Below are 16,591 nucleotides of genomic sequence, written 5' to 3'. Positions count from 1 at the left end.
TATGTGGATTTAAGCACGTGTCCTTAACCATGCATCATGGTTCTCGGGGTAACGCTACCCAACGCGAAACGGAGGGGGCCTGCATTACACAGGAATGCACGAGTAATTATACATTCTAGTATCCCGGCTTTATGAGGTTTACCAGTTAACGTGCATCACATGTGCTAGCCGAGTATTCGCGCTATACATAGTTTCTTGGTTCACGGAGCAGCAAGAAGCGTCATTGGGTCTCGACTTTATGGAGGAAATTTCGCGACCGCTGCTATACTTGCAACCATTTGAAACGAATACGCGAACAGATTCGCGTTTGCTCGTCGATTCCCCCGGAGAACGAAAAATTCCTCAACTTTTAGCGAGCGAACTTCCTGTCGAAACGTCGAGACAAACAAATTTGCACGAATCTTAAAAACTCGTTCACGAGTCAAATTCTCCGCGTTTCACTTTTCTGGAATAGGAATGGAAACTTCACTCTCAATTTCCTTTTCCCTTTATCGAAATTTTTCATTATACGGATGAATGTTAGGCATTCAGGCAGGTTACGACGATACACTTCTTTGATAGTCCCACTCTATAATCCACACGTCTCGACTTTCTAACCACGATTCATTCACACTCGATAAAACCCTCTTTTCGACTGCCACGTTCATCTTCTGGAGCCTAAAAACTCTAGACACATTCCAAATGATCCGTGCACACTCCCGAAACCGATATCATACTGTAAACTATAAACATCGCTCGATGCCGTTCGCTCTACTCCAAATACTTTTCATTCACACCCAATCGTATCGATATTTATTTCATACCTACAATTAGAGTATCGTTTTGTTCGGTGTTTGACGCGATGGTGAGCAAAATTCTTATTCTTATTCTTATCCTTATATAAAAATTTAGTAACGAGTAAAGGTCGAACTACTATCGATGTGTTATTTTTTCAATGTAAATTACGATTCGAATTATATATATATTAAATATTTCCGTAAAGTTTTCGTTTTCGTCAGTCCTTCCTTGGTTCGTCGTAGTTATAAGGAAGGGAACAGGCAGATTTAAGAGTTTAAAAATATGCAAATTAGTATATTGTGGATCATAAATGGCTAAGGAAGTAGTGCAAATCAGTTTTCAGCGGGAACTGCCTAGTCGACTTGGATAAATAAACGTACACGGGGAGAACAACATCGTTCTATTTACATTGCACGGAAGTTCTTTGCACCGCATCGGCAAACTTTGCATAATTAATGGCTCACTTGCATAAGGTAAAGATATATTTTGACGCATTAACGAGCTTAATAAGTTCGTGCCGGAGGGTGTTACGCTTTTTTACTTTTGATACCGAATGGGTATACGTTTAAACTTTATCGGAGATGTACGCAAAGAGAACTGTCTTACGTACGTGGAAACAGTAAACATTGAGAATTAGTCGCGTTTATGTTTGTCAAATATCAGTACTCGTATTTCACCGATGAGGTAAGGGCCGGAGGGCACCTAGTTTGCGAAACAAATTTCGTTCTTCTATAAAAGGAACATTTACATCAACCTGTATAATAAAATCATAAATATGATTTTTCTTTTGAAATGTTGGATCATGCAACACTATTCAACGACATAAAATGATAAAAAAAATGCATTTCTTTTATTTACGAATTTTAAAATAAAATTTCAGAGAATCGATAATGAATTTGATTCAACTCCGAAGTCCCAATTACGATTACGTACGTAGAAATGGTCGTCTATTGTCGAATTTACGGTCCTCGTACTCCTTAGAAAACTTCGAATAAAAGATAATCCGTCACGGTACACCGTCTTGATCTTTAATCTCGCGCAGACAATTTACGTTGCTTCGAGGCAAAAAGGGAAACTAGATGAAAGAGGAGACCTCGTTTCTTTTTTTATATTTGGATGAATAGAACCTCGCGCGACAAAGGACTTCTAATCGGGACGAGAGAAATCGCATTACAGCTGTGTCTCCTTCCAAGGATCTTGAAAGTCATTTACACGTTCTTTATGCTTGTTTTGGGAAAACGAAAATGAAAAAGGTCGCTAAAATTTCACGCAAAGTCTGGCTACTTCCATCATTGTTTAGTCGATCTATCTCGATTTCATTTCCCCCGTGCGAAATTCGTTCAGATCTACCCGCATAATCTATCCATCTATTCATCCATCTTTCTTCGTTCTATTCTGTCTCCTTCCTTAATTCTGTTTTCCGGCTGCTGTTAGCTTCCCTCAACGAGAAACCGGATAGGGTAGGCGCGTTAGCTGCAGAGCGGCTTGCAGGCGTCCCAGCTTTTCCTCGAAATACGTGCGACGCTTTAAAGCTCAACCGTAATCAGGTTTAGTGAACGAAAGCAGTTTTCGGCGCGGGAGTCCTGATCCACCCACAGGTGAACAGATCTCGAGTTTAAAATCGAATCACAGCCCCGAATCAGCAGTTCTTTTTCATCGTCTTAACTGGCCGCGTTAAGACCAATACACCTTGCTCGAATCCGTGTGATTCTTCAAACATTACGTGACCCGCCATTTAACCGATTCAATGATCGAATCAAATATCGGGAAACGATGGAAGCGTGCTTCTTTGGGAAATTACGATCGCGTGGCCAATCGCAATTTGACAACATTTAAAAATTGCTCTCGTGGACGTTTCTGTAATTAAATCGAATCTTGGTCTACATTTTGAAAATAAATGCATATATTGAATTACGAATCAACTAAATTTCGTTGAAAAATTTTCATTTATGTAAAATTGTAGTTGAAAACGCGAAACCGGTCTGTAGGAGTTGACGAATCATTTATTCATTGATCGAATCATCCAAAATGAAAACACAAGGGAGTTTCATATTCTGCATCGGTGACACTGTGACCGAGAATATGGACTTTTTTGTTTTCGAAAAAATGTTCACGTTATGGTCACACGGATGCAAAAATCTAGGACGAATCTGGAACGTAGCCTGATCTGAAATTATTTAAAATTCACTGCTGATTCGGAATTACCCGCAACGATTTCCGAAATGCAACGCACCGAATGTGCATCAACCGTTCTTTCTAATTCGTATTTCCTAATTTAATTTCAGTAAAAATGTTGGTTTGTCGTTGGTAATCTGTATTTATGCAGCTTGCATTTTCCCCCTTGCATTCTTAACGAAGACATTTCTCACAATTAAATGGTTCCAAGGCATCTCACAAACCTGCAAATCCTTTTGCGAAAAAGAAACTACGATCCAATGTTAACCTTCTTACGGTTCGGCCAAGCACGCAAGTGGGCGATTTCTTTGCTCGAGACCAAAGCAATGTTCCCTGCTACACGACAACTCGTAAGTTCATTTTAACGGAGGGCTTGATTTCACTGACACGCAGAAATTCTTTCTAGTATAAATAATATTTATTTTAAACCTTTCAAATTCGTACAAAGACTATTATTCTACTGCCTACTGTCTGTTTATATTTCAGGCGATAAGATATGTTGCAGAGAAAGAGGCAAATCAGTCTCAGATTAAGAAGATAAGGTTAGGGAAATACGATCTGAAAATTTACATCGCGAGGGTGGTCTTTCTTATTTATATACAGAATAATGTCAACATAATTGATCATTTTTTGTAACGCAAATCTATGTTGGGACTTTGCGTGTTCCTTTGTGCGACCGAAAACACCGGCGAACTCCCGATTCAAACTAACAACGTTAAAGTCTTAGATTCGACGTCGATGGGCGAAGTCGACTGAGCAAAACGCGGGCAAACTCTCGACTCGACCGATCACGATCGCATCAATACACTTAACCTTCACTTTCTATATATATATATAGAATGTTTGAGGACACACAGTGAGTCTAGAAGTTAAGACAGTACAGTGTGTCCTGAGTGTAAGAGTACGACATCGAGGGTATGTCCGGAGAGTTTGTCGCGGACAGTACGAGTAAGAAGACAATAAGATGAGACAATTAAAAGACGCACCGAGACGAAAGACCGATATAAGACTTAAGCAACAAAGACGAGGGCACAAAGACGGTTAGCTTAGTTTAATACGCGGTCAATCTACCTTAGTGAAAAGCGAAACTAATCACCGACACTACTTCCAATACTAATATCACTGTAATATATAATATCCTTAAATATACTTCAACATGCCGCACGAGTACAACAGTTATTTGGGGGCTCGTACGGGGATTAATAACTAAGATCTCTTCTCAAGTGATTTCAAGAGAGGAAAAAACAACAATATATATATATATATATCTCCATCATCTTAATTATAATTATTAAATTACTTAGTCCTTAAATTCTGTAACTACAACTCAGTGTCTCGACCTACCATTACAAAAGTCGACGCGAGGCACAAACATACGGTACTTCGAGCCCGATACAAAATAGGAAAGTGATCTCAGGAAGAGACTCTGAATTATCAAAACAAGTGACTTAAACAGTGAACAGAAACTTTGGTGATCGGTACAACATTGAAGCACATCTCAGCAGCATTAGCTGTAATTGGACTTGGAGATTGAGCTTGCAAAATTCAACTCCACTTGGGCTGCGTAGGCAGGCTGCGAAGCACATCAAACGGATAACCTATTTGAACGGTGTAGTTGCACGCTGTTGTCACGTAATAATGAAGGATTTGATACAAAAAAATGTTGATCTCTTTATTATTTTCTTCTGTATTCCACTTTAATTGCGGTACCGTCGGTCACAGATTCGTCCGGATCTAATCACGGGTCAAGACTGATCTGTCTCCTATGTGTCGGGTTTTTATATCTGTTCTTGTCCCGAGTGTCCTGCGTTACGTAAGGAGTGCGTCATTATGGGAACGGAAAGAGTCTCGTGAGTTGTTACGGGAACGTATGCAAAAGGAAGTTCGGTTATCAGCAGTCTGTCGTATGGAGTGTCATGCGTTGTTATGGGAGCGGAAAGAGTCTCGTGCGTTGTTATGGGAACGTGTGCGAAAAGGAATGTTATAGGTTTTTTGGTATGGTTACACTGTCACGGCGGGCGGCGACTCAACTGCACTAGTTCATACTTTCTTTCAGCACAAACGACGAGTTCCCATTCAATCCCATTCTTTAAGCGTATTCGATCTGTACCGAACACTGTGTAAAATGGAAAACTTAAGGAAAAAGAGAGCAACAATTAAAAGGGCTGTAACGCGTTTCTCAAATTCAATGAAAGCATGTAACGCGGATTCCAATATCGAGGAAATTCGCATTCAGTTAGAAAAGGCAGAGCCTTTATATGATAAATTCAAAGAAGTACAAGTGGAAATTGAAATGTTGATATATAGTACGATGACCAAGAAGAGATCGCAAACGAGGAACTTGAACATGAACAATTTAATGAAACCTATTATCGCGCGATCTCTACGGCAAGGCAACCGATAGCTCAGGCTCCGCGTACCTCTGCTGGCAGTGCAAGTGCAACATCGCGCGTAACTGCACCATCCAACGTTTCGGGCGAATTGGCCGCCGCGGTAGGAGTCAATATTCCAAAAATTAGGCTTCCGTCGGTCAATGGAGCTTTCGGAGAATGGGTAAAATTCCGCGACACTTTCCGTTCTTTGATACACGAGAATGTATTTATTACATTAACCAACATACCAAAATTTCATTATCTACAAGCGGCACTGATTGGTGACGCAGAGCGTGTCATAGAAGCACTCGGTTTTTCAGAAGTCAATTACGCGTCGGCTTGGAAGAAATTACAAGAGCGTGTCACGGGACAAATTCCAAACTGTCACTTTTTAGCGAAGGATTCGAGTCGCACTCGAATCCTGATTCGTCCAAGTTAAATTTAGCGAGGATTGGTGAGAGTCGCGACGATCACCTAATCCGAACTAAGAACTTTACTTGAAAATTATTCGGACTGGAGAAATAATGGGTTGAGACGGACAGTCTCAATGGGTTGACTTCAGAATGTAGACTGCTTTATTCGAGAGCTTGGTGGATTTATATACAGTTGTTATCTCAAAGAATAGTACAGGTGGAAAAGTTTCACACGGTTGGTTTTCAGGGTAAGTCTTATCGGGAGGACGTTCGTTGAATTCGAGCTTGGGGATCGGGAAGCACTATTCCGAGTGGTCCGAGGTGACGAAGTCATTCGTAGAAATTAGATATCGAGGAATTCGTCACAAGCGTTACGAGGACTCGAACGCATTAATTTATTATCATCTACTGGGACTATTCGATTTACCCGCGCTTACTCGGGACTCCCATTCAGAATTGAGCCGACTTATTGGCACCGTAACCAATCATCTCTTATCTCTGCAAGGCTTAGGGGAAAATACCGATAGTTGGGACACAATTATAATCTATGTACTAGGATCAAAATTAAATGCAACCGCGAAACGCGAATGCGCGAGCTCATTTCACTTCTAAGCTAACTTTAAAGGACATGATCCAATTCTTGGAAGAACATTCCAAGTATTTATTTACAATGAACGCTAATAAGGCATCCAGCAACGAAATTAGGGAAGTTAAGCAAAAAATTATAATTCACCAACAGGGATACGTGTAAAGTAATACGCGATAACGGCAAAAAATTGTGAACTATGCAAGGAAGCGCACGCATTGCATGCGTGCGAACAGTTTAGGCAGCTCACGGCTCCAGCGCGAGAGATGGGGATCCGTTTCAATTGCCTGTCCGGCGATCGTCGTAACAAGGATTGCATCTTTGACTCGTGTTGAAAATGCGGAAAAAGGCATAATACCCTTCTGCACTTGGACCCAAGCATGCCGCGACCACAGACCTCAACATCACGGGACCCCACAGAAATTGAAGGCGACACAGCATCAAGGAAGTGTGAGGACCACCTGGCACGCCGATAAGACCGCCACGAAGCCTAAACACCAGGATCACCGGTAACCGAAAATCATGTATATAAACCGCCGCCCTCTGAATAAAAATTCATTGATTGTTCCACCTTAGTCAAGCGTGAATCTTTGTCCGTCACCCGCTACGCACCTTTTAATTATTACGCCGGTTCTCCGTTATACATTCTACGGAAGTATTTCGTTAAAGCAGCCACTTTCGCTAGTCGACATATTCTCTACGGAGGTATTCGCCTAAAGCAGTGAATTTCGGTATCTATTCAATTATTTTACGGAGTGAAGAATTAGTTAAGCCGTTTTCATTTAAGTACTTCTGTTGCGATCCCGTGCATTTTAGTGCGTGAGTGAAAGAAACTCTAGTGTTTATATTTTTGTTCGTCGCTCCGATACGGTCCCGTGACAGAAGAATAGGCCCATTCCAGCACAAATTACGCAGAGTAATTACCTGGCCCCTCGCGCCTCCCGGTCTAACTCCCCTTACGCGCTACTGGGCACGGCCAATGTATACCTGCTCGACGAAAAGGGCAGGCAGCACGAATGCAGAGCACTCTTAGACTCGTGCTCACAACTGCACATAATGACGCACAATTTATGCAGGCGTTTGGGCCTGGCTCGTACAAAATCAAAAGTCACACTCATGGGTATTGAACAAGGAGCGTAACCAGTGTCTCGTCAAACCACTGTCGAACTACGCTCACGTACCACCGATTTTTCGGTAAAAATAACTTGCATAATTTTGGATAAAATAAGCGACAATCTGCCAAACGCACACGCATGCCTGTCAGAAATTAATATTCCAAGGAAACTCGAATTAGCCGATCCCCATTACGATCGCTCTCGTCCTATTGATTTGCTAATAGGTGCTGGGCTCTTCTGCCGATTATTATGCGTTGGCCAAATCAGATTGAAACGCAATCAACCAATTCTACAAAAGACCCTCCTTGGATGGATCGTAACAGGTGAAATACATTCTCAAGCCCAGCACTCAAGGGCTGCATGCCACTTAATTAAAAACATGGAATTAAATCAACAACTAGAACGGTTTTGGCAAATAGAACACTGCTTTGGCGAACCAAAATCCGAACACTCTTTAAGAAATGATTACAGTGAACGGCATTTTCTTGCTACTACGGAACGCGACGAGGACGGACGCTTTCTGGTAAGCGTCCCATTCAAGAAGGAATTAACAGAACTGGGCAATTCTGAAGAGGTAGCCCGAAAAAAATTCGACAACATCGAACGAACACTAGAAAGAGATGCCACTCTCAAGGCTCAGTACATCGGCTTCACGAGGGAGTACGAGGCGCTTGGACACATAAGCACGGTCTCCGAAACCACGGACAGCTCTCGAAATTTCTATCTGCCGCATCGTGCCGTGATAAAGGAGAGAAGAACGACAACGAAACTGCGAGTTGTTTTCGACGGCTCAGCAAAAACGACGTCTGGACTTTCTCTAAACGACGTGCAACACGTGGGACCCATAGTGCAAGATGAGCTCTTTGACATAATTTTACGGTATCGTCAGCACCCCTATGTATTTTCGGCCGACATCGAACAGATGTATCGGCAGGTGAAAATCAAGCCCGACCAAGAACATTCCAAAGGACCTTATGACGAGAGGATAGAACGTCGCCAATCAGAACATATTGTGGCGGCGCTATCTACGTTTACCACCAGAGGGAAACTCACCACCAACCGTTTCCCGGAAGTTCCTGTACCTGCTTCGATCAGTATACATAATACAATCCCTTACCGATCTTCCAACGTCCCGGCGTATAAGGCAGGGCCTGCTCGGATGCCTTACCAACGAGTCCACTAGCAGGCCTGGGATGAAACGCTCACCCCCACTCCTTTCTCCTACCTTCGACCATATAGCCTCCAAAATATCAATTAAACACCGTAACGTACGGCAACTCCTCGGCAGCATTTCTTGCCACGCGATGCTTGAAGCAAATAGCTGACGAAAACAAGGAGAAACATCCGATTACCAGCAACACGATGACCTGTTAACGGACACCGAAACGCTGGAGGCGGCAGTCTAGATAACGAACGAACTAAGAGCATCTTCTTAGCGCAGCGGAGTTGGAGTTACACAAATGGACCTCGAACGACCCGCTTATTCTACGAGAGCGCGACTGTTCAAGGAACGAGGCGATCGTCATCCAGGCAGACAAGGATCCCATGACATTTGAGCTACGGTGGGATCCTAGCACCGACAGCTTGAAGTACTACAACGTGAACTATGTGGAAAGGCTCAATGTTACAAAGAGAACGATTCTCTGTCCGTGATTGCACAGATCTTTGATCCCCTTGGCCTCGTTGGCCCGACAATCGTACCGGCCAAGATAATCGTGCAAAAATTGTGGAGCCTGAAATTGGATTGGGAGGAGTCGCTGCCGCAAGAACTGCACACCCAATGGCTCAGAACCTACACAGATCTTACCGCTATCGATCGGTATCTAATCAACAGACACGCATTCACCAGCAATTACGACGAGCTCGAATTACACGGATTTTGTGACGCCTCTGAGAGTGCTTATGGAGCGTGCATTTATGTACGCACCAAGAACAAGTGTGGCAAAAGGACAGCGCATCTATTATGCGCAAAATCGAGGGTTGCACCTTTAAAGGCAACCTCCATTAGAGCTCCTGGGAGCATTATTACTCGCTCGGTTGGCGCACAAGGTAGCCACCGCCTGCGACATAAGGTAGAATAATTTTCATTATTGGACAGACTCCACCGTGGTCTTAGCATGGATAAGGGCCCCTTCGAATAAGTGGAAAACATTCGTCGCCAATCGAGTTGCCGAAATTCAAGAGCTGACAAACAGCAACTGGGAACACGTAGAGACAACAATGAACCCGGCGGCAGACTTGCTATCAAGAGGCATGAGGGCGATGGAACTGCAACAAACCGAACTGTGGTGGAAGGGACCACGTTGGTTATGCAACAAAGAATCTAAATGGACTATCCCCATAGGCATGGATAATAACGAATAATGTCAGCCAAGGGGTAACCCTAACAGTCTGATCATTCAACGAGTCAGCAAGAAAATGCTTCCAGAAGGAGAAACCCCTGGTGGCACACTTCAAGGATTTAACCTTTTCGAAAGATTTTCATTGTACACAAAATTGATTCGCACAGTCTCTTACATCCTGAGATTCGTAAGGAACTGTAAGGACTCGGTATTACAAAAAACAAGAAACGCTGGACTAATCGAAGGTGAGGACAAACAAGCACTAAAACAAGCTCCACCCTTAAAATGTACCGAGCTTCAGTACGCCACAGACCTCCTGACAAGGGAGGCGCAAGCAAGCGTATTTGCCAAGGAAATTTCCGACTTGCGACAAGGAAGGCAGATAACAAGAAACAGCACACTCAACCAACTAAACTCATTTTTGGACTCCGAAGGATTACTACGCGTGGGCGGCATGTTGCGCGATGCACACGTCCCATACGATGAAACACATCCAATCGTTTTGCCTAACCACAAATTTACGCATCTGCTCCTAAAACACGAGCACACGAGATTGCTGCATACAGGATGCCAGGCATTAATTGCGTCATTGCGGAGGCGCTATTAGCCTCTAGCGGGTAAAAACCCAGTGAAAGGAATATTAAGAGAATGCGTCACATGTTTTCAGGTTGGACCAACCGAAACAACCTACACAATGGGCGACCTGCCTGCAGCAAGAGTGATTCCATCGCCTGCATTCTACAATTACGGCGTGGATTGTGCAGAGCCCTTCTTTATCAAAGATAGGACTCGCTCGAAGGTCGCTATCAAGACCTATATCTGCATTTTCGTATGTCTCTCCACGAAGGCGGTGCACATAGAGTTAGCCCGCGACCTATCAACCGAGTCATTTTTTAATTGCTTGAAGCGCTTCGTTTCGTGTCGCGGTCTATGCCAAAACATGTACTCGGACAATGGCACGAACTTCGTAGGAGCCAAAAATGAATTGGTTGAGCTACAGACCATTTTCCAGGACAGACAAGTCCAAACCCAGACCACGGACTTTTTAGCAAGATGCCAAATAAGATTGCATTTAATACCGCCACGGGCGCCGCATTTCGGGGGTTTATGGGAGAATGCTATGAAATAGCAAAGGGTCACTTGAAGAAGGTGGTCGGGGAAATGCGGCTTACGTAGGAGGAACTCTGCACAGTGTTAGTACAGGTTGAAGCTTGCTTAAATTCCAGGCCCCTATCTCCTCTCTCAAACGACCCCAAAGACCTGACTCCCTTGACACCTGCCCACTTCCTTATTGGGGGCTCATTGACGGCCGTACCACTACACGACCCGAGGGGGGTCAACATGCACCGTCTGAGCAGATACCAGCATCTCCAGCAGATGCTACAGCACTTTTGGGCACGATGGTAGCGGGAATACTTGCCCCAACTTCAGAGACGGCAAAAATGGACCAAAGGTAAGAATGCCGTCAGACCAGGAATGATGGTGCTCATACAGGAGGATAACGTCCCCTCCCCCTGCGGTGGCCTTTGAGACGCATCACCGAATTACATCCAGAAAAGGACAGAATCACACGAGTAGTTACGCTACAAACTGCACGAGACGAAGTTAAAAGGCCTCTATCCAAAATATTTGTTTTGCCGATCGCGGAGAATGCTGACAAGGTTGAAGAAGAGCCGCAGACAGGACCGACCTCTGCCAATTAATTCAAGCACTAGAACTAAAAGGCTGTAGTACCAATTATACCAATATTATATTAATCACTGCATTGCACGATTAAGATTCATTCCTTATTTTTCTGTATTGAAAGGTACCCTTTTAATGCGGACGGTACGTTGGGACTTTGCGTGTCCCTTTGTGCGACCGAGGACAGTGGACGTTGCAGCCATCAGAGCACCGTGGGATACTTCGAAGATCACTCATCGGGCGGTCAGTCCGTTAGAAGATAGCACTGCGAGGGACGTCTAGTTTCAAGAGGAGTGGCATGGTTTATAATATAGGAAGAAAATTACAAACAACGGAACGATTGCCAGAATTTCTCGCCATGGGATCTTGCTGTCTAAACAATGGGACACGACGGTCAAGAGCTATGGAGATAACCTTCCAGGAATTCGAACGGACAACGGCTGTTCCCACGCAGGCCACGCAACGCAGCTGCAACCCACGTAGACTAGCCGATGGGGTTTGCAGTGACACCAAGTACGCATGGAGGGGGAAGATGACTCCTTTATCTCTAAGATGCGGCCAGAAACAACGACACAGTCTTTACAATCGACGCCAAGGGACAAGTTGACTAAGCAGAACGCCGGCGAACTCCCGACTCAACCGATCACGATCACATCAATACACTTAACCTTCACTTTCTTATATATATATATATATATATATATATATATATATATATATATATATATATATATATCCATCATCTTAATTGTAATTAAATTATTTAGTCCTTAAATTCTGTAACTAAAACTCAGTGACTCGACCGACCATTACAAAAGTCGGAGCGAGGCACAAACATCTGCTTGCAAATAATTTGTTCTCAATTCTTTTGTAAGTATTGCAGATATTTGCAATTTTCAATACCAACATCTACCCCCCGTATCGGTAAAAAATAAATTTTTTCAGAAAGAGAAAGGAGGTCATACTTATCGTGTTTACTACTACCGCTCCCTTACCGTGTTCTAGATTTATGCACTCTGACATTAAAATATCTCGCGCAAAACCAAAAAGAAGAATTGGATATTAATCCACAGAGAGTATCAAAAATAAACTTTTAGTAGAGCAAAAAAATATTTAACTTTGTATACTATAACGACATTTTCAATTGCTCCCTTTTACGCGACATATACAGCCGGTTCACCAACGAAATGTGTTAAGGCTACACGACTGGGTTTACGCTGTATCGATAAAAATCCTCTCTTTCGAGACTGTCATTGGAACGTTCAAAATCTACCTACATTTTTCAAGAATTTATGCACGGCTGGAAAATATCAGCTACCTTTCTCTGGAAAAAAAATCCAGTGATACCATTTTTGCTTGACGCGTCATAAGCGGATACGCGAAAATAATAAAATGCGTTTCGTCTCTTTTATAAAATATTTGATGGAAATACGATTGAAGAAATAATTGTACTCGTAGCTTCTCGTTCGAAACTCGCATTTTCTGGTACGTATTCTTTATTACTACCAACCTCGCACAATCAGACTCGCTATACCATTGTCAACCTCTCGTCACCGTACATACCGAAACCATTCTTTTCGTATATATTCAATGGTCTACTCACTTACTCAACATTCGACGCTTTCAATATAAACTATCTCGCACGAATAATCTTACGTTTCATTGAAATACTTTACTTTACGATTCATTAAAATATTTGTACGACACGCACCATATTCACAAGGCTTTACACGGATTTTTCTTTACAATCATTGAATATAGTCAAACGAACTTTTTCACCAGGAATATATGTACAGAGTGTTCGTTTTGAAACCAGCGATCAATTTCCTTATAAACATTCATCGACGCAACGCACAACTTCCATTTCAATTTTTCTACCAGCAATTACACGACAGTGTAACCATACCAAAAACCGATAACATTCCTTTTCGCACACGTTCCCATAACAACGCATGTGACTTTTTCCGCTCCCATAACAACGCACGACACTCCATACGACAGACCGCTGATAACCGAAATTCCTTTTGCATACGTTCCCGTAACAACTCACGAGACTCTTTCCATTTCCATAATGACGCACTCCTTACGTAACGCAGGACACTCGGGACAAGAACAGATATAAAAACCCGACACATAGGAGACAGATCAGTCTTGACCCGTGATTAGATCCGCACGAATCTGTGACCAAAGGTACCGCAATTAAAGTGTAATACAAAAGAAAATAATAAAGAGTTCGATCTCCCGTTGGAGATCAACATTTTTTGTATCAAATCCTTAATTATCACGCGACAACAACGTTGAGCGCGGCTACATAACGTAGCACGAGCCGCAGGTAGACGCGAAATAACTGGTAGAATCTCTCCTGTAATTTCGTTTGTAAGCACGCGAAACGCTACATTTCACGCGGCACAAGCGGAATGGTTAATAAATGAGCGAGGATCGAAAATGATTGACTACTGGCTTTCCGTTGGTCTGGCGGAATTGTTGGCCAAACTTTCGGTGCTGCGGCGTATACGCGCGGCAATTACATCGATCGATCCATTACATTCCGACCACGAGCCAGTGTTTACAGAATCACCGGCTTCCATACAATTTCGACTGGCCTGTATCGAGTTACTCCGTCCTCGGTGAATTTACAGCGTGGTCAAATTTACTGGCGGACTTGGTTTGGCTTTAAGCGGCTTCCCGCACTTTGAAACCTTCTCGGGGGCCAGTTCTGTAACAAAGTGCTCGCAGAGTGAACCGGAAGTATCGATGAACAAATTCCATCGCGACGAAAGCCTTTCGAAGCCGGCGTGTTTCGCCACGCCGCAACATTCCCCGCACGGAGTGCAATTTCCGGGCGAAAAAAAGTATTTTGCCCACTCCCCCGGGCTATTGACACGATGGAAAATTTGCGACAGTCGACCGATAAGAACGCAACAGAGCCTCGATGATAACGAGGAAATCGACCTACGAGCTTCTTGGCTCCCACGGAGTCCACGAATCCGATCGGTGAATAGAACTCGGAACGATCGAACAGTATTTGTTTAACAATAACAAGGATATTTTAAACAATTGGAAAGACAACGTTATCGATACGATACCTCGTGTTCGTGGTAAACAGTGGCAGTGTCGAGTGATCCACGATATTTGATATCGTACGGTATTCAAGTATTAGTTCGTTCCGTTCTTTTATTGTTCTCAGTATCTTATTTATTTGCAAATTTACGGTCAAGTTTAATAAATTCGTATGTTCTATTTTTTTCGATGACTTTCCATCTTCTGGCAGCTGGAAAATGCCTTTCTTTAAAAATTTACCTAGAAAATTCTTTTGGAACGAACCTTTTTTATTTAAATATTTCCGAAGTTAATCCAAAAACCAGAGGTCGAAAATGTTATAGATAAATAACAGACAGCCATTATTCTTTCACCAATTTAATGAAAGTTATATCGAAACTGCGAGTCAAGAACTTTTCGTTTGTATCAGTGACAAATTATAATTAATTAATGAATGGTAGAGAAACACAAAATCAGATATGCAGTCTGCAACCGCAAAGAATTTCCAATTGCATCCGGCGGGTATATTCGAACTTTCGAGCGACGAAATTTAATTAACTGACACGCGGCTGTCCGCCATGGATCGTGCCAACTAATACTTGCGCGTTGGATGCATCGTATTTGCATAAATATCGATAACACGGCAGCCGCATTTAAAAAACAAATTTATCTACTTCGCGTGCTATTTCCATGACTGCGTCGAAAATTGAATTTTTGAACCGTTCACCGGAAAATATTAAATATTTTGGAAATGTAATCATCCAGTTCACCGACGAATAAACAGTATTTCAAGCTCGGTTTTAAAAAGAGACGCAAACACGAATTCACCGCGAGATTTCTTTAACAAGAAAATAAATACACAACTGTAAACTTTTCTTTTAATTTAAATTGCACAAAGTGCTCGCACAATTGTAGAATTTTTCGTGAAAAATGTGTTTTCTTACTTCGGACTGTGTGTATAATCGCGAGATACGGTTTCATTCGTTAATTGCTGTTATTTAGCAAACATTTACTACACTTACCACGCTTACCACGTTTACCACGCTTACCACGCTGACTACACTGTTCTTTCGTGACACGACGCGTTTCGACGATTTTTCAACAATGACTGTTCTTGACTGCTAATGACTCCCCCAAATGCTCTTCTTTCGCACCTTATATCCTCACACGCATTCATTCTCTTTCATTCTAATTCTTAATCTCTCTCACTCTATGCGTCCGATCACTCTTCACTCGCTCGACTATTCCAAACATTTCGGATTCTTTCCGAACAACGCGCAATCCCTTTCATTCTCTCGCATCATCACAATACTCTCACTGGAAAATATTTTACGACGATCTATGTATCCGTGAAAATGTTCTTGAGTATTTTAAATAAATACCCGATCCAAATATCATTATCTTGAATTCACTCTTGAATAGGTCATAGGTTGATGACGTCTAAAACGATTCATGTTCATTCTAAAGCTGCTCGAGGAAACCTTTCCGGAAATGAAACAGAAAAACAAGGAAGCCAGCGTGGCTACCGTTTGACAGCACTAGATTACAAACGACTCAAAAGGTAGGACATTTCAGAAATTGATAGAATGAAAAATTGATCGAACATTCAACACTAATCACGCTGGAAAACTCTTGGCTTTATCGCGTTCGAATAATCGATGACAATATTTCTTTATAAAACCACACCACAAAAGCATCTCGAATGAGTGTTCGGTTTAAAAATATTCAAAGAAATCGTGCAACGATTAAGGAGAATTATTCCTGGAAAGTATTTCCTAATCGATTTATATTGCTGTCATGTTTAATACACGGATGGAATTTAAAGAGACTCCTTCGGAAAATTTAGAATGCAGATAATGCAACAACAAACAACATTATCGAGATTCAAAATACGTCACACAAAAGTAAGTTGCTTTCTAGAAGCAAAAGCTAAATGAATATCGTATTAAATAATGATAGAGTATTAAATAAATTTAGTATTATCGACACTAATACCTAAAATAAAAGTCACCACAGACAAGAAAAGATTTTACAAAGAAATGAGTATTTTCAAAACTCTATGAAAGTCACTAGAAAATTCGATTGCTTG

At 42.3% G+C, this 16,591-nt stretch overlaps 1 protein-coding gene and 1 long non-coding RNA gene across 6 annotated transcripts in view; one reads left to right on the top strand and one right to left on the bottom strand.

The window, feature by feature from the left end:
• Positions 1–16,591, bottom strand: part of LOC143153391 (uncharacterized) — a 127,284-nt gene that overhangs the window by 15,470 nt on the left and 95,223 nt on the right. For 4 of the 5 annotated variants that reach the window (XR_012993803.1, XR_012993804.1, XR_012993805.1 and 1 more), the window contains one exon: positions 12,923–14,179. The exons of the other annotated variant lie outside the window; for it this stretch is intronic. This is a non-coding gene — a long non-coding RNA (uncharacterized LOC143153391). Of the gene's footprint in view, positions 1–12,922; positions 14,180–16,591 lie in introns of those variants that run through there. 5 annotated transcript variants of the gene reach the window in all.
• The window catches only part of LOC143153410 (uncharacterized), a 182,456-nt gene that overhangs the window by 98,580 nt on the left and 67,285 nt on the right, over positions 1–16,591 (top strand). The gene's annotated exons all lie outside the window — the stretch shown is intronic.

This window comes from Ptiloglossa arizonensis, chromosome 12 (genome assembly GCF_051014685.1).
Source record: "Ptiloglossa arizonensis isolate GNS036 chromosome 12, iyPtiAriz1_principal, whole genome shotgun sequence".
Taxonomy (NCBI): domain Eukaryota; kingdom Metazoa; phylum Arthropoda; class Insecta; order Hymenoptera; family Colletidae; genus Ptiloglossa; species Ptiloglossa arizonensis.
This window is presented reverse-complemented; position numbering and strand designations above follow the sequence as displayed.